A 19,543-nucleotide genomic window follows, 5' to 3' on the forward strand; every position below is an offset into this window, starting at 1 on the left:
CCTGCCCACTTATATAAACCTGAACAAGAGTTCAAGTGTCTTTTTTTTTTTCCCCTTCGGAGATTAATTCATCTCTAATCCTGACTGTGCTAGTCACAGCCGTCTAAAAGTATAATCATAAACTCACCATGGGAAAAGGCAACAGGGTCATGACCTCCCACCCTGTGTGCATTAGGAGATAGGATATTGACCAGGGAGTTTTCCTTTTCAGGTCCTGTTCTTAGTAAATCATTGCAGGGAGAGAGGTAAAGATTAACTTCATCGTATTTGAACTTTTTTCTTCCAAATTCCACACACACACACACACACACACACACGTACACACGTACACACACACACACGTACACACATACACACACACACACACACAAAGACACCCACTCATCAACTGTTCTTCCCAGAGGCCCTTTTATCCAAATATCTTTCCTTCTGTGACAATAAAACATAAATAAAATCGGGCAGAAATAGATACCATATTCCTGGGAACTGAGGGTAAAATTTTAAAAGCTTATTGACTGGAAAGATGGTGTTCTTCTAGAGAAAACTTTAGGGCCACGTGCAAATATTTATCTTCCCTGGTCTAGAAGGGCCCCATCCTGGAAGAGGAGCAAAATGAAGGAATTCTTGGCGGGAGCACATTGTGGAGGTGGGATGGCCGGGAATTAACAAGAAGGCCACTAGCTGTGCCCAGTTAGCATCGCAGAACACTGGCTCTTCTTTAAAAACCAAACGGAACCTGCTCAGCTGAAAAGTTTAAAATAAAGAGTCATCTTTTATAATACACTCTTTTTATTTTTCTCATTCAAATTTAGTGGGTTCCATATGGATGAAATAGAAATTTATCCATTCATTCAGGAAACGTTCTTCCTCGAGAACACCCATGTCTCCAGGCCCGGGTGACTCATGAGAAAGTGCTCAAACAGCTAGCACCAGAGGTGACCTGTGTGCCCCTCAGTGGCCTGTGTCCTGGTGACTTAGCAGCGTGGGCATTATTGAAGGACATGAAACCTCGGGCTTGGTTGTGCAAAGACAACCCAAAGAGGTGGGTTCCTGATAACTGAGGCCAGCCAAGAATGCAGAAGAACACGCAGGCAGAAGTTTCCAATAACTACAACCTGCTTCCTCTACACGGTGGCACGCTGACAGATGAGGTTGTCGTGCCAAATGAGGGCAAGACAAAGTGAGGAGGCAGAGCAAATAGATGTGTCTCCTGGCCACATCCACCTTCACCGTGGCAGGGGGCTTCCCAGAGACCCCTTCTGCCCAGGCAGGGCCCATGCCAGATTGTCTCATCAGAACATTTGGGGTCTTTCTCCCAGCCACCAGGCTGGCTTTGCCCGCCTGGGCTTCCATCGTGCCTCTAGGACCATCTCTCGGGAGACAGTGAGGGTCCCAGAAAAAAGTGTAATACTCCTGTCCTAACACAGCTCTGTGAGAAAATATAGTTCCTATTCCAGTCCAAGTTGCAAGGAGCAGATTTTTTCTTTTATCACAGCAGCCAAAACAGAGGCCTCCTGGTCTCGTTTCAGCAGAAATAGCCCCAGGAGCTTTGGCTGCAGCCCCCTTTTTCCCGTCGGGCGCAGATCCAGCGCAGGGACTGGCTGCTCAGAGCTCCGGTGACTGCCTCCTCCGTGTCCCACCGGCACCTCGGCCTGGGCGCGCTCGGTCCCTTCTGCGGCCGCTGCCCCGGCCATCCTCTTACGTGGGCAACTTATCAGACAAGCATTAAGGGAGGTGGGCTTGTTTATTTTCTATACTTAACTCCATCCTGAGGATAATACTAGGAGCTAAAAAAAAAAAAAAAAGAAGGAAAAGAAAATTGGACCTTTTCTTTGGTTGTTGACACGTCAGTAACCGCCATGACAGCTGTGACAGGGGGTGGGGGTGGGGCAAGGGAACCTTGAGTGGCAAGAGTGGGCTTTCCTTGCCTCTGACTCTCCAGTCCCCGTTGCTGGACCTTGCTAACGGTGAGAGCTCTCAGCTAGCATGTGGCCACACTGATTTTTTTCTTTAAGGACGCTTTTTGTTTGTTTTGTTTTGTTTTCTTTGTTTTTAATCTCATGTAAGATAATTTTGTGACTTTACGGTTACACCACCTCGCTATCGTTACCGGGACTTGCTTTCCACTCGGAAGCCGGAAGCGTGGGTGTCACGGGAAGATGAAGAAGGGGGGAGGGGGGAGCAGCAGCAAGGACAAAGAGGAGAAAGTGTCTTAAACATGAGGACCGCACATGACCGGCACCCGGGCGACAATGGCCCGTGTTCCCAGGTGCCGGGAATGCTGGGGCGTAACCTTCGCTGCTCGTTGACATGCCTGCTGCGTCACTAGGGGGGAGGCGCAGACTTCCTTCTCTTCACTCGCTCTGTTTGAACTCAAGTCTGGTTTGAAGATTTTCTCTCTTTTTCTTTTTCCTTAAAAGGCGTTCTCCTTTATGTGCATTAATGTGCACAGGACCAGCGTGCGTCATGACTCTTTAGTATCGGATTCCCGTTCCTTCCCTTGTCGTGGCTTCGCTGTGCGCAGCGCAGGTGAACCACCGGGGGAGTTACAGCGCGGTGTTAACCGGCCGTGGGTCCCATCGGTCATGGTGCATCATGCGTGGACTCCCCCCCCCCCACAGTCCCGCGCCAGTGGTCGAGAGCCGTGGTCTTCAGCCTGTCCCTCACGGCCACCGGCGTTCCCCACCTTCACAACGGCGTGTCCGTCACCAAGTGCGTGCCGTGATTATCACGGGTAAAGTCATTTCTGGATAGCCGCTAACAAGAACTATTTTAGCATGCTGTCTTGCTTATAAGATGGTAGCTCACGGAAGGTTTGTGACGAAGAGTGTTTACTTCCCTGTGTAAAGTCAAAAGAGTAGTTGATCGTTGGTTTTTAAGTGAAATATCCTCACAGTCCCTCTTGGCATCAATGAAAGAGCACTTGGCAGGTTCTCAGAAATAGGATCTCACGGTTAGGAGGTGGCTGCGTACGCACCGATTCTCAAAACTTCCGTTTGCCGAAGAAACAGCTTAAGTGAAGTTAAAAAGCCGGCTCCTGGGCTCCCCGCTCAGACGTCCCCATGCGGTGAGCGGGACAGGGCCTGAGGAAGTGCATTGGAAATGAGTGTTTCCACTGATTCTGAAGCAAGAACTCTGGGGCCCTTGGTCTAGCTGACGGAGGAGGGGAGGGGCGTAGAGTTGTTCCTGCTCCTTAGTTCAGAACCAGGAGGTGACACTGCCCCTTGTGTACATCAGGCTGTTAGGTTGACGCTGTAGTTTAAAGGACAACGAAGATTTCTTGTGAAGATCACAAGATCTTCATGCAGTCTCTGTGTCTCTCCCGCTCTCTCTCCTGTATTCATCTCGCCCTGTTCGGCGGTGTTCTGGGCGCCTTCCCCCATCCGTCCCCCTGCACCCCTGTCCAGAGCCAGATCAATACCCCGGAGTTCCTGCCTGGACTGGACCCGCCCCATACTCACTCCTTACTGCCTGCTGGCTTCTAAACGCCCACACTGAGCGCTGAAATAGAACAAAGAACAAAAACAAAGACATTATCTGTTACCCAAACAAGAATCTGTATCTCCGTGGCTGAGAAAAACAGCAGAAACACAGCAGTCAGGGAAGCGAACGCGAGGGCCTCCTGAAGTCGGGTAGGAAAGCAGTCAGAGCCAGGGGATCGAGCGAGTCCTGCCGGGCAGCGAGGAGGCCGGAAGGGCGTCACCAAGGCTGGGCCTGAGCCGGGGGCGGCTCTGTGCTCCGCCCCAGGGACTGAGTGGCAGCCGGGAGGCAGGGACAGGGAGTGGGAGGGAAAGCAATCAGAGCCGCGGGATCACTGGAGTCCTGGGATCACTGGAGTCCTAACGGGAGGTGACGAGGCCGGAAGGGCGTCACCAAGGCTGGGCGTGAGCCGGGGGCGGCTCTGTGCTCCGCCCCAGGGACTGAGTGGCAGCCGGAAGGCAGGGACAGGGAGTGGGAGGGAAAGCAATCAGAGCCACGGGATCGCTGGAGTCCTGCTGGGCAGCAAGGAGGCCGGAAGGGCGTCACCAAGGCTGGGCGTGTGCCGGGGAGGCTCTGTGCTCCGCCCCAGGGACTGAGTGGCAGCCGGAAGGCGGGGACGGGGAGCTGGGAGGGAAAGGTCTGTACGCTGCTCCTCCGGTGACAGCAGCACACCGAGACTGGCCGGGGAGAGATGACTAGTGTGCCAGCCAGGACCTGGGCCCGCATGCGCCTTGACGTGGAGTCTGGATGGGCAATATCTCCAGTTCTGTGACCATTCAGGAACTCCAGGGTATTGATCTGGCTCTGGACAGCGGTGCAGGGGGACGGATGGGGGAAAAGGCAACCAGAACACCACGGAACAGGGCGAGATGAATAAAGGAGAGAGAGAGAGAGTGGGAGCAAGACAGAGACTATTCCAACCGAGTATGCAAAACAAAATTCCAGAACAGAGAAGTAAAACACACGCTAAGAAAACCAGGGAAATGAATGTTTGGGAGATGAGTTTACTGCGGATGAAATAAAATAGTGTTACGTAAATATGGTTATCGTGCTCAGAGTGATAAGGGAACAAGTAGTCTCTATAAAGAGTAAGAAACAATGGACCAAAATAGGAATGACACAAGAGCGGAGTGTATGAAAAAGCACCATTAATAATTCTGAAGAAATACGGTCCTTAAAATAAAAAAAATAAAATAAAAAAACTTGAAGAGATGAGATAAACTCTAAATTCAACATCGTTGGGAAAAATTAGTGATCAGAAAGGCAGTATTAAAGAATCCAACCAGAAAAGAGCAGCACAGAGAAAGATTGACAGAGTACGAGAGAACAAACATGGTGGATCAAACGACAAGCTACAAAATACAAGTTATAGGAACACCACAAAGAGAATGAATGAAACAGAGGAGAAGAGGCAATCACAGGGGTTACTGTGAAGGTTTCCCTGGAACAGAAGGACAAACAAGAATCCCTGGACTGAATGTATGTGCCATGTGCAGAGCAGAAAAGAAAGACACCTTTGGTAAGTAAATTTAGCATACTAAGATTAGAGAGAAAAAAATGACTAATATAACTTCAGAGAAAAACAAATTATCTCCAAAGCAACAACTCTTAAACAGAAGTCTTCTCATGAGCATTAATACAAAAAAAAAAAAAAAAAAAAAAGAGGACTTAAATTACTTACTGGATTTTGGGAGGCAAAATTGGTTAATATAACTATGCAGGTTTCAGGTGCACAGCTCTGTAACACGTCATCTGTGTCCTGCAGGTCCGCCCACCACCCGAGTCCAGTCTCCCTCCACCCCCCCACCGCCCCCCCCTCCCACCCCTCCCCACCCCCTCTCCCTCCTGCAGTCCCACACTGTTGTGTCTATAGCTTTTTCTTTCCTTTGCTTAATTCTTTTGCCTTTTTCAAAGTGCAGATAGAAAATAAGTGATTTCTATTCCCAGCTAAACTGCCATTCAAGGTATTTCATTCAAGCTCCTAATGGAAGGGGATAAATAATCTCTTATTTACTAAACACGGCAAGGGGTGCAGATTCAAGGCACTTCCAAGTTGGGGATTCACTCCTGTAAGGACGCCTGGTCATAAATGCCTTAAGTCAAACAGGTAATAATGTCAGTGAGAGTGTCATTTCCTCTATCAGCACCAAAGTGTGCTAAGTTTGGAATACAGCATAAGGAGCCGATCACGGAAGTCATGTGAGCATAACTGGAGAGTTTCTTCATTATCTTATATACACAGTGCTTAATGTATTCCTTCCTGAGTTCAGTTCCTGAAAAAATTTACCCTTAGGAATAAAGCTGATCTCTTCCTTCATGAAGTGGAAACTAACTTAACATTTGAATTTTTGCTACGAAAGCTAAACAAATGTTGTGCCTGTGAGTGGTATTGGACTATTTGACATCATACCAGACCAAACCAGGATTTACTTAGCTAACAACCCAGGCTCCTTGTTCCCTGTAGCTCTGTAAAAATGTATCCCTAATTGTGTATGTTGTAATTTTGCAAAGTACTTGAAATCTAATTCGAAGCAGACACTGAGATTAATTTATTATACAAGGAGATTTTAGAGAAATCTACCATTTTTATAACCAGTATGGAAAAAATACTATGTTTACATAAAAATGAGTGTTTAGTAAGCTAGTTATTTCATGATGGGTGTGCATGAGAAAAGGAACATGAGCTTTATCTTTAAAAAGCATGCAACTACATTTCCCAAAACTACCATACCAGTTTAAGAAATGTGTGAAATATATCCTTATATTGTTCAGAACATACACACACACACACACACACACACACACACGATAAATATAGAGACCAAATTCACGTTGGAGAAGAAGAAGAAGATACAAAATAGATATCAGCTTTGCATTTAATATTTTTTATCTTATATTAGTGTGACTGAAAGATTAAAATCCTTTTCAGCTTTTTGGTGATTTTATTTGTGCCGCTTCACCAGTTTCAACCTTTGTCACTGTCTAGAGTAGTGGATGAATTTCCTGCCCTGAACACTAATTGGTGACACTCCACTAATCAGCACACTATTTCAAAATATTTTAATGGCCATTCAGTCTTTTCTTTCTTTTTTTTTTCCGTAAGGCTGTGGTTTTTCAGATGGCTCTTTAACAGGAGAGAGAAGAAAGGTCAGCTTTTTCTTGCTTCTCCTCTGTGCTTTCTGACCACAGCCATCTTCAAGCCGTGTGGCCCGTTGGAATGCGTGTTGTCTCATCATCTGGCACGGTTGCTTGGATTCCAAAAGAGAATGCAGCATTTCAAATGTCGGAAATGCGCTATAGACTTTTTGGCAGGAGGAAGGGAGTTCGTTTTGACTTTCATGCCTGTAAGAAGTGTATCATGTTATGACCGAAGTTAGTACTCTGAAATTATTTTGTGCTGAAATTGTAAAGAACTAATATACATCTATTATGTTATACATGAATCCTTTGACTGGCAGCCAGGTTTGAACATTTCTTTTTTGCTAGCAATCAACTTTCATGTATTCATTTATTCACTTGATCTGAGAAGTAAAACAGACAAAGATGGGAACAACAACAACAAAAAAAAGCATATAAAAATGTTAAACTGATGTAAAGTAAGGTTCGTTAGCATAAAGGTATGGTTTACCTGCTTTCGTATATGATGGTGAATCAACAGTCCTGTACAATAGTTTTAAGTGTACTAAGTTGCCAATGTGTCACGTAAGAGCAAAACATAAAATGCATAAAGGTAAAATAAATTGCCTATTGAAATTGTTAAAATTATTTCAAGGTAAAAATTGATATAATTTAGACATGGATTTTCCAATCATATATAATATGCTTTTTTCACATTATATAGTGAGTACACTTACATTAAGCTCCTTATAGTCTTTTTAAAGGAGGTTTTGTTGTACATATCATCCTGAGGGGCCTTATAATAAATCCAACCCCATCTCCCCATCATACCGTATGCTGAATTAATTAAAAATAAAACTTTTAACTATACGTACTTGTAAAAGTACCAAGAAGTTGCTTCAACTAAAAAGCACCTGGAGCCTGAATGTTTCAGAATACCTGTGGTTAGTTAGTATAATATTTGTGAGAATTTGAATATTATAGGAAATGATAGGCGGAGTGAAACAGTCTTGATTCCCACCCCAAGAGAAGTCGCTCTCCTCCCTTTGCTGTCTCTGTGCAAAGATCCATAATGCATTTTTATTTTCAACAGCTGCTTAACATGTTATTCAAGTTAACGTATGGTTAAGCTTAGTCATATAAAACCTTTTGAGACATCGAGGAATGTGATATTTCTGACCAGCTGCAAAAGTGGTAACCTCTTAGAAAAAAAAAAAAAGAAAGAAATGAGCATAATAAAACAAAAAGTAGGCAGTGAGCATATTAATCTTTTTCCTTTCTTGTGTTTTTCCCCTCATATTGCTTACTTAAAAAAAAAAAAAAAAAAAAAAAAAAAAGAAAAAAAAAAAACTACAAACCTGTAATACAGCCTTAACCTTTAAAAGTTCTCCGAATCAAGCCATTTTTCATGATCTGGCCGTCTTGTGATTGTTTTTATTTCAGTTTAACATTTCTTCTGAGTCACTACATTTTTCAAGGTATTTATGAGATTTTACTCCTGAGTTCACTCGAGGTTAATAACTCATGTTTTAAATCAGATCATTGAATATATACATGTGACCAAGTCGGTACTGTTCCTAAGGTCACAAGAAATGTCTCAAAGTAACTGTAACAAAATTATTTCTAGTAGAATTGGTTGTAAAATAATAAATCTGTCTATACTGTTATGCAAAGCATGCTCTAATAAGTGCTCTTCCCTACTAACATGGGAATGATTATATTGATCAAGGAACACCTAAACCTACAATCTAGCATATTTTAATCTTACAGTAATACGTTGTCTGCATTACTGTCTACATCAATATTATGTTTTGATCAAAATTTTGTCACTCAGCATATTGTTAAAATGAATGACAAAACCCTTAATTATAATATACAGGGTGGTGCAAACGTTGGTCTACAGTTCATATGGAAAATATTATTATTATTATTATTATTATTATTATTATTATTATTATGTGAGAGGAGGGGAGATAGTGAGGTAGACTCTTGCATGAGCCCTGATTGGAATCCACCTGGTTGTCTACGGCCATACCACCCTGAACACACTGATCTCGTCTGATCTCGGAAGCTAAGCAGGGTCGGCCTGGTTAGTACTTAGATGGGACACCTGGCAACCCCACCTTGGGTTGATGCTCAACTACCAAGTTATTTTTAGCACCCGAGGCCGTAGTGCTTCCACAGAGCTATCCTGAGTGCCCCAGGGCCATGCTCTAACCATTTGAGCCACTGGCTATGGGAGGAGAAGAGGAAGAGCAAGTGGAGAGAGAAGGGGGAGAAGCAGATGGTCACTTTTTCTGTGTGTCCTGACCAGGGATCAAACCATGGATGTCCATATGCCGGCCAATACTCTATCCACTGAGCCACGGGCCAGGCCAACAATTATTAATAAATGAGAATAAACTCATGTTTTGTATACAACAATAAGCCAACTCTTGCCCCACTCTATAGTGTGCAGAATGGACAATAATGGTGAATAAATATTTGACTTTGTTTCTCATTGATCTTATGTAACATTTTAATGTTTATCAGTTTTTCTGTAATCAAATATAAAAACTGTGACCACCAATGCAAAAAATGTATCCAACCCTTTACTATTATGAATTACATATTTTGCCTGCATTTGTTTTTTTAATTTTATTTGTTTATTTGTTTTTATTTTGTAGCTTGTAACATCAATGTGTGGGATGAGAAAAAAAACATTCATAAAATATAGTCTCCTGTTATTAAAAACAATCAGTGCCAGAAATGACTTACTATCTAATAGAGGCCTAAAAATCACTTTGAAGGGAAAAATATGTCACATTGGCGTCTTCAAGGATCAAGAAGCAAAGAGAAAAAATAGTTATAAGGACAAAAACAGTTGTTGCTGTTTTTTTCCTAAAGGATAGTTGTGTGTTCACATAAGCATAGTGAAGTGTTAAAACCCATGCTCAGGGCAGAGTCTAAGGAAAAGCCAGGAAGTGTCGATCACGTTGATACTTGTTTATGTTTTTAACATAGCTCTTTGGAAATGAGATGACTGAGGACATTCTTCACGTTTTAACTAAGTGTTTGATATCTGTTCATCTCTCCAAAACGCAGATGTACGTTTGTTTCAGAAGTCGAACTTTTGCCTGAAGGTTCATGTATACATGCTCTTTTTTTAAAATATGTTCCTAATTGTGAAAAAAAATCTATGATTTGGGCGTACATTATAATAAAAATGAATTATATTACTTCTGAAACATTTATCTGTGCAGGTGCTTGCATAAAAACAAAAACATGCTCTCAGATTTGCCTTGGGAACAGATGTTTATGAAAATATTGGTGAACAGAAGCAAGCCAAAAAAGTAGGAACCCGTTTCTACCCCAGATGCACAGCATGTCGGGGTGGCTGCACGCAGCCACGCTGCCTGCCCGGGAAGGCGAGGTGGGGATTTGCAGTTCAGTTTCATTTTTATTTCCAAATAACAAGTCAGGACAACAAGTCGGAGTGGTAGAAAACAGCTGCATTTGACTGGTTCCTCGGTACATATCATCTGCTTAACCAGAGAATTCCTGATGTTCTTTGCTTATTTGGAAAGAGGGTTTGGGGAACTTTCCAGGGTTCAGGGACGCAGAAGAAGTTATCAAAGTTGAATGATTGGTGGGCTTAGTGATAGAATTCTGTAAGCTAGTTCTTGAGCTGATGACAACCCCCTGCCCCCCCGCCAAGGATACAGGAACTAAGGACTTAAAAATCAAGAAGTTGGGAATCTGAGACAAGTCCCGAGAGACGTCTGACCTGTCCTGGGAGAGGCAGCGTCTCCTCGCTCCCAGCCCCTCACGTCTGTCTCACATCTGTCTCACGTCTGTCCTGGGGGGGTGCGCATGGAAGACCCAAGGAGCTTGGTTATAAAGACAAGATGCTTTTTAAAAATTGTTTTTGGAAAACTGGTCTTTAAACCCATGTTGACAATTCTGAGTTACAAGGATCTTCTGAATATAAAAAGAAGTTTTTTAAAAATTCTTTTATGTGACCTAAGAAGTCCCAGGATTTAGGTTAATGGCACTTCTGTGGGCCACACTTGTTCAGCTTTTCTTCTTTGTCACGTGTGCCCCACTCTGCCTCTCTTTGGCAACCATCAGCTTGCTGACTGTATTTATGGGTCTATTTCTGCTTTGTTTTGCTCAGCTTTTGTTTTTTTAAGATTCCACAGGTAAGTGAAACCTTGTGGTATTTAACTTTGAGTTATTTCACTTAGCATAATATCCTCGAGGTCCATCCATGTTGTCACAAATGGCAAGCTTTTAATCGTTTTTCTGGGCGAGTGATATTCCATTGTATGTATGTACCACAACTTCTTTACCCATTCATGTGTCGATGAACATTTAGGTGGCTTCACTATCTTGGCTATTGTAAATAATGTTGCAGTGAACACAAAGGTACCTATATATCTTTTCATATTAGTGTTTTCATTTCCTTCAGACACACACTCCCAGTGTTACTGTCGTACAGCGGCTCTATTTTTACTTTTTTGAGCAATCTCCATACTGTTTTCTGTAGTGACTGCACCCATTTACAGTCCCACAGCAGTGCACAGGGGTTCCCTGTTCTCCACATCCTCACCAGGACTTGTAACTTATTTATATCTTGATGATAGCCATTCTGATAGGTGTGAGGTGGTATTTCAGTGTGATTTGATTTGTACTTTTCCTCATGATTAGTGATGCTCAGCATCTTTTTATGGGTCTGTTGGCCATCTATGGTCCTCTCTGGAGAAGTGTTTATTCAGATCCTCTGCCCATTTGTTAATTGTATTGTTTGTTTGGTGTTTAGCTGTATAAGTTCCTTATACATTTTGGATATTAACCCCTTATCAGATGTGCCATTTGTGATGATCTTATCTTGTTCAAGAGGTTGTCTTTTTGTTCTGTTGATGGTTTCCTTCGCTGTGCAGAAGGTTTTCAGTTTGATGTAGTCCCATTTGTTCATTTTTGTTTTTGTTGACCTTGTCAAAGGAAACTTTTTTTTACTATTATGATCCTGTTTATTAATGACTAGGAAGACCTCAAAAAACTTGGACATTATATTTTTCTTCAGGGAGGATTTGTCTGAGGAGACATGTTCAAAAAGATATTGCTAAGTCCAATGTTAAAGAATTTACTGCCTAGGCTTTCCCCTAGAATGTGTATGGTTTCGGGCCTTACATTGAATTCTCTACGCCATTCTGAATTTATTTTTGTACGTGGTGTAAGAAGGTAGTTCCATTCCATTTTCTTCATGTACCTGCTTACTTTGCTCAACATCACTTACTGAAGAGACTGTCTTTACCCTGTTGTATATCCTTACCTCTTTTGTCATGGATTAATTGACCATATAAGGGGGAATTTATTTCTGGGCTCTCTGTTTTATTCCATTGATTCATCTATCAGTTTTTATGCCAGTTTTGATTACTGTGGCTTTGTAGTATAGTTTGAAATCAGGGAGTGTGATACCTCCCTCTTTGTTTTTTTCTGAGGGTTTCTTAGACTGTATGAGCTCTTCTGCAGTTCCATGTAAATTTTAGAATTAATTATTCTAGTCCTGAGAAGAAGGCCACTGGTATTTTAATAGGGATTGCATTGAATCTGTATATTGCTGTAGGTAGTAAGAACATTTTAACAATACAATCCTTCCAATCCATGAGCTTTTTATTTAAAATTTTTATGATTAATTGTAATCATCCTTGCAAATAAACACTTCCTGAGCACACTGTGCAGCTCTGCGCCGAGTGTGTGTTACTCATGATCTTACTGAACTTTTACATGAACCCTGTGAAATAAGTACTGTTATTATACTCATTTCGCAGAAGAGAAGACTGAGGTTATGAAAGGTTAAGAACTGTGTCCAGTTCTATCCACTGACAAGGCTGTAGAAACGGGATTTGAGCAAGCCTGTCTGATTGTTATAATGCTTCCCAACTTGCTACACGGCCTCCTATTTTGAACAGATTTCTAATTCTCACAAAAATGAATTTAGTGTTTTGAAAGCAGGTATTTTGCAATCCTAAAATGAATAAATGTTGCTTTAATTCAGTCTATTTGTGGCCAAGAAATAAATGAATATTCAACTACAGTTGATTTGGTTCAGGCACTGTCACTTAGATTACTACATGATAGACCCTAATTTTCCATTCAGAATAATTCATTCACACACACCTCTCTCTCTTTCCCCCCTCCCTCTACCACCCCTCCCTCTTCTCTCCTTCCTCCTCCTCCCCTCCCCATCACTCCCCTCCCCTCCCTTCCACTCTCCTCTCCTCTCCTCTGGCTTTCTCTCTCTCTCTCTTTCTCTCCCTCTCTCTCTCTCTCTTTCCAACACACACTATACTGGTGAAGATTTATTATTGCCACATGTGGCCACTAATTTGAGAGTCATGGCCTCCAGGACTCTTCTATAAAATAACGAGTTCCGTCTAGATGTTTCTAGAATCTTTATAAAATTAAAAAGTGGGGCGGAGGTATAATTATTTCCTGGTATGACTTACCGAGATAAATCCTTTGAAACAGAGTAGGCTCAGAGCAATTAAAGGAAAACTTTAACTATGGCTGCTGTGGGGGCAGAATCTGTGGCTATGATTGTACCCCATTAACATTCATATGGTGATGGATAAATAGCTATGTACCAAACTATAGGTTTGTCCAAGGTCATGGCTGTTACAAAGACATGCTGGGTTAGAACTGTAACAGCAAACCAATAATAAACCAACAGTTTGAAGTTGTGTTGTTTTTTTTTATTTGACCCATTCTGATGACACAGCTCAGTGTGGAGAGGTGAGTTTTCTTATGTCCTATGCGTTACTCCATTCCATTTTGGAAGCCACTTGCTTTGCTTGTACCTTGTCCTGATGGCCAGGGATTGACATAAAGGCGGGGGGAAGGGGAGTTGAGTGCCAGAGAAGTAAATCTTGTTATTGCAGAGATTTGAGAACTTTCATCAATAGACAGCTTGTGCAACAGCTTTCAGAATATAATTTTGAAATGCATGTAGTGTCACCAGGGAAGTGACATTTCTGAATACAAGTTTCACAGTTAGACTAGTTAAAACCCAAATTTCTGTGAGCCATTGTATCTCTCTCCATCATTCCTACCCGTCTTCATCTGCACCTTCATTATCCTCATCCTTTATTATTTTATGCTCTCCTCACTCCCCACTGGAAAAAAAAAAAAAAGTTGAGATATTACCACCAAAGTCAGTGACAACATAGGGATTAATGATTATATAGTGTCATTTACCTAAGCTGTGGCTGAGCCAAGAATCAATTGGAACAATTATACTCTCTTCCCTCTAGATCAGTGTTTTCCCCCTCATTTCATGCTTCATACATAATTTTGAAGTTCAAATAAATAAGAGTTGTAGAGTCTTAGTTCCTGCTTGTCGCCCCATTCTCTCTGAGTGGCTCTGGAAGCATCCGGAAGAGAGGACCTTTGTTAGCGAATGATTAGCCTCTGGTCATCACTGTCTTTCTGCTCCGGGCCGTGAGGGCGGGCAAGAAAGGGAGGGTGGGTAAGAATCAAAGAAAAGTCAGATTTCTGCTCATACATTCACATGAATCAGTTCTATTTTTATGCTCATTAAGATTCTTTTAAAACAAAAGAAAATAAAATGAAATGAGCCATGAAAAAGGAAGAAGAAACAATCAAAGCTCTTTCTAACCAGCCAGGGAATGTTCAGCTTTTGATTTGCAACTTAGCTGGGTCTGAAGCAGCTAACCCAAGTCTTCTTGCCTGTGACCTCAGGGGCCGCACTGGCCCGTCAGCAGTGCTGGGTTCCTGCTCCCGCGTATCCTCCTGGGTTACCAGCGGCTGAAGGTCAGACTTAATGTCAGTTCTGCTAGACAATTGCCCCGGGAAATGAATCCCACTGTGGTTAGGAAGAGATTGTTTTAAGCTATAACTTCTTAAATGCTTCTGGTAAAATATCCTCTGATCTCCAAGCTCCCGTCTTTCTTTTTGTCTGTGAAAAAAACAAAAACAAAAAAACAAACAGAAAAAAACAATTAAAATGCCAATGTCTTTCTCTATCATAAAACACTTCTGAAGCCATGCAAATTGTTACAGTGCAATCAAAGAGCTTATTTATCAATGGATAGCTAGCTATCCTGTGTGTGTGTGTGTGTGTGTGTGTGTGTGTGTGTGTGTGTATTTTTCTGAAGTTGGAAATGGGGAGGCAGTCAGAAAGACTCCCGCATGCACCCGACTGGGATCCACCTGGCATGCCCACCAGGGGGCGATGCCCTGCCCAACTGGGGCGTCGCTCTGTTGCAACCAGAGCCATTCTAGCGCCTGAGGCAGAGGCCACAGAGCCATCCTCAGCGCCCAGGCCAATTTTGCTCCAATGGAGCCTTGGCTGCGGGAGGGGAAGAAAGAGACAGAGAGGAAGGAGAGGGGGAGGGGTGGAGAAGCAGACGGGTGCTTCTCCTGTGTGCCCTAGCCGGGAATCAAACCTGGGACTCCTGCATGCCAGGCCGACGCTCTACCAGTGAGCCGACAGGCCACGGCCAATAGTTAGCTATCCTTTAAGAAAAAACAAAAAACTTTCTTATAGAAGAGTATAAGCTGTAATGTTAGAAGCTAGTACAGCCAAGCAAGCAATGAGCTGCAGTCCCTCGAAAGTGACATATTCTGAAACCGAACACGTTCGTTCCCTGGCGGCACGGAAGACATAAATGCGTTCTTTTGACCTGTTGTCCTGTGAACGTTGCTTCTTCGGTTGTTGACATCGAGTAACTTCATAACCAAGTCCCTGCTGCCTTAAAAATTAATTATGATAAGAATTTCTTTTCAGTTCAGACTGTTGAAGAATACCTCACGTGCAGGCTGCAAATTATGAAGTGTAAATTAGGGCATCACTGAGCAAGAAAGGTCCCAAGAAACCAATTTCAGAACTCTCTCTGGATTTGGTGGGGGCCTGGAAACCGTCCCTTCTGGGGGCCGACTCAAAATGAGAGTCTACTTGCCAGTCGGTTTCACTGCATGTTAGGATCGGCCTTCTTGGGGAAGAAAAATGTGCTCAATGTAATGTGGACCCCAAAAAGGTGTTTTTTTGTTGTTGTGGTCTTGTTTTGTTTTAATTTTTCTCTTCATAGTACAATTCTCACAGCTTTATTAAAAATAAGCACAAATAATTGCCCTGTACTATTCAAAGCATGTCACGTATATGAACTTGTTTAATACTTGGAGCAGCTCTGTAAAGTGGGGATTATTGTCACTCTCATTTTACAGAGGACGCAGCTGCGTCACAGAAAGTTTAATCTGTGGCAGCGACAGAGCTGGGAAGAGACAAACAGCCTTGTTTCATCATCTTTGTTCCTGACCTGAAATGATACTGCCTCAACCATTTGACTCTATCTCCAAGCTCTCCTTTATTAACTTCAAAGTAATTGGTAGATCGTTTGTAAGGTGTGATCAATAAGATTACTTTAAAAATCAATTTCCCACCCACCCAACTTCTCAGGTCACCCGGTGTCTGTTTCCCGGGCCTTTCTGAGGTGTTAGAGCTTGCCCTTGATAGGTTTTCCTTTTGGGTGGCCAGCCCTTGGATTCGAACTTCTTACTACTCTGCCTCGCTGGGGAGTGACAGTCACTTGCTCATCTGTTTTGTGTCTTTCAAAAGTTATCTACATCTCTTTTCTGCTGTGACATTGTGTGTGTGTGTGAAATTTACAATTTTTTTCATCACTGTCATTGTATTTTCAGAGTTCTTGCTGGAGTTGCATAAAATCTTTTCTCTATAGGATTTTAGAAAGAGAGGCGGGGAGGAGAAGCAGAATAGAAAATATTAGTGACTCCTTCAAGTCTTTAAAACTGTTTCTTTAAACATGCCAGATCGGCATGTATTTGCAGACGTTCAAGTTTAGTCCATAACAGCTCTGAATAGATGAAATTCGTCGTATAAAAGTTTTCACAGCTGTAGTCAATATGGCCGCATTATTCTTCCAGGCTGTTTGGCAGTGTCCTGTATTAAGAATGGAGTGTTCTGAAAAGTTGTGCTCACTCCATAAACTTTAACAGTGGAGTCAACAGAGCCCAGTGAAGTAGTAAACTGAAATGTAGGAATCAGCAATAAATGAGAGAACAATAACATTACAAAATGCTCTTGTTTTCTAAAATATATGCAAAGCTTCATATGTTAATGCCCCAAACTCCAAGATGGCCAGTTCATTTTTAAAACAAGAAATAAGAAACACCTGTTTATTATCAACCATAATAGTATGTTTAATTTTGAGAGGATCTTTTTGGCAGTTGCTAACAAGCCATAGTTTAAGATTTTAAAATGGCTTTTAATATACTCTAAAGCATGAGGAAATAGATTCAGCTGTTTGCTTAGCTTTCATGTTAGTTTAGTGAGTATTAAGTATATATTACCATTAACTGCAGTCATTATTTTACAAGACTGTAATTAATAAAAATTAAAAAAGAAAGAAAACCAACGATTCTGTCATTTTCTCTTAGTATGTTCTACCTCTCAAGGAAAAAAAAAATTAAGGCAGGATTATCAGTGACCTACTAATACATTTTTGAAAAGGGAGTTTTCATTTGTAAAAGTGAGTGAGTGTTAAAATAAGACACGTAGAGGGAAAAAAGAAAAGAAAACCTGGAGGTGAGGAAGCTAAGAATGGTCATTCCATTCCGATTCACGTGATTGACGTGTCCCGTGAGTCCTGTATTTTCTCTGGGTGCACTATGATGAGTGTCTACAATTAAATAGTAAAAGCGAACTAAAAAGAAAAAAATTTTAAACACATTATATGTGGCAGTTCAACTAGGAACTCTTTTTGGAAAAGTGAGAAAACCAAATGTAAGTGGACTGTTTCTTATCAACTTGTCCGTAAAGGTCAGTCAGTCTTCGATGGCGATACCCACTCCCGTCCTCCGCAGAGCTGAGGTTTCCAGCTTTTATGTATTTTGACTGTTTAATGGCTGTTATCTACGGTTCAGGCCTAATTTTTAAACTGTGCCTGACCAAACAGTTGATTGTAAGAATGTTCAAAGCACGTGTTTCTTCTGAGTACTTTGCCCACAGTTTGCCATGTTACCACCCTTAAAAGAAATAAGGCATGGACAGATCAGATGATCTGCCTAAAATAGACTAAACTGACCTCTTTTAAAGTTAATTTTATTGAAAAGTGTGTTTGCCAGGGGCAAGAGAGGGTTTCACCATCTTCCTTCCCCCAGTTACTGATTTTTTATTATTTTCAATAATTGAAGTTCAGAGGAATTTAAAGGAGGGGGGTAGTCACATAGAGAAAAGTACCATTTTGTAAGCTAATTAAATTTTTACTGACATTGTCTTTTAAAATTGTACTGCACCCCACTAGGTATACCCCAAATGGATATAGAAATATTATATAAAGACTGACTATTCTCTGTGACTGTATGGCCTAGTGTAGATAAGGAAGGTTTTCTGCAACGTCTCATCCAAATTTAGTGCCTGCACATGTACCCTTAATTTCAGATGTTTTGGAAACTATCCATTTCTTACATTATTTGGCTTTCATTAATGAAGAATTCGTTCAAGGAAATAACCACATGACTCATTAACGATTTTTTCACTCCATACTAGCTGTTGTGCTGTTTAAATAATGGCTTCAGAAAATAAATAACATTTTATATAATTTTTTTTGGGGGGGTGGATTATGTTGAACTCAATTATAGTCTCTGGAGCAATCAAGGAAGATGTTTGTTGTTTTTATTTCTCAAAAAAAAGGAAAAGGTCACACAACCCAAATTATTCTGCTTGCTTAAGACAACTGTGGGAAGCATTTGTATTTATTATGTATCCTAAATGCTGATCTTGTCTAATTCATATTAACCTTCACTGTAAGGATCACAAATCTTCAGATAATGTCCTATATTTTAGTAATTTATTTTCTGTCAAACATATAAAACAAATCTTGGTAAAAAACATTCCACTAAAAAGGGAGAGGGGGCTGGAGGAAATTTTCCGCTGTGGTATGCAGTGCCCTTTCTGGAGTTTCTGATGAAACACAGATGTTTCAATGTGCCCACGAGGATGGCTCATCGGGATCAGATTGATCCCTGGTTAATCTCCGAACCCTCGTGCTTCCCTTCTTTCTATCAAAATATATTGCCTTCTTCTGCGAATGAACTCAACTGCGTTGGAATCAAAACACTCAAAGTGGAAATTATACATAGAAGAATTTCTGCAGTGGCTTATTACGTACACATTGCTTTCCAAAATACTCCAAATATAATTTGGTTGCATAGTCAATGTCTCTTTTGACTTTAAGCAGTGCCAACATTGACACATGGCCCTTGAATGCGGTTCTCGTGGATATTTTGCAGCGTTCTACAGTGACAAGTACTGGGGTTTTGCTTGAGAAAGTAATTGGTTGCGTGGGTTCTGGAGCCAGTGTGCCCTGTTGGAGAGCCACTGAGGACACAGCATTCGATCTAGCTTTGAATCTTTGACTTTGAACAACTAACAGAGAACAGATAGTCTACCCTAGAAAAAATTATAAAATCAAAGAAACAACCCAAAGAGAGTTGAGACAGCTCCCAAAGATAATGATTACTGAGGGCTGTCATCCCATCGTTGACACTTGAGCAGTCTTTGCAGAAATACAAAGAAAAACATGCATGGATGATGTTTTAATCGTTTTTGAATATATTGTCAAATGACTCTGGGTCATTAGAACCATACTGTAATCAGAAGTTAAAACCCCATAGGGATTCATTTAGTTATTGTTCTTATTTAGTTAGTATTAATTTCTTTATTTTGTGGTAAAGTAATGGCATTTCAAAACAGTTAGCCCTTATTTCAATGTCTTAATACCTTTAGGGCCCAGATCATTTTCCTTAACTAATATTGTATAAAACCATATTATTATCCCATTATCTGATAAAAGCATTTTAAAAATTTAGATGCTCCTGAACCTGGACTTAACACTTTGACATGTGTAATTTAAAATAAAATTAT

The 19,543-nt window shown here is 41.4% G+C and overlaps 1 protein-coding gene across 6 annotated transcripts in view; it reads left to right on the forward strand.

Moving 5' to 3' along the window:
- The window catches only part of TENM3 (teneurin transmembrane protein 3), a 615,102-nt gene that overhangs the window by 249,067 nt on the left and 346,492 nt on the right, over nt 1-19,543 (forward strand). The window lies entirely within an intron of this gene.

Source organism: Saccopteryx leptura, chromosome 4 (assembly GCF_036850995.1).
Source record: "Saccopteryx leptura isolate mSacLep1 chromosome 4, mSacLep1_pri_phased_curated, whole genome shotgun sequence".
Taxonomy (NCBI): Eukaryota; Metazoa; Chordata; class Mammalia; order Chiroptera; family Emballonuridae; genus Saccopteryx; species Saccopteryx leptura.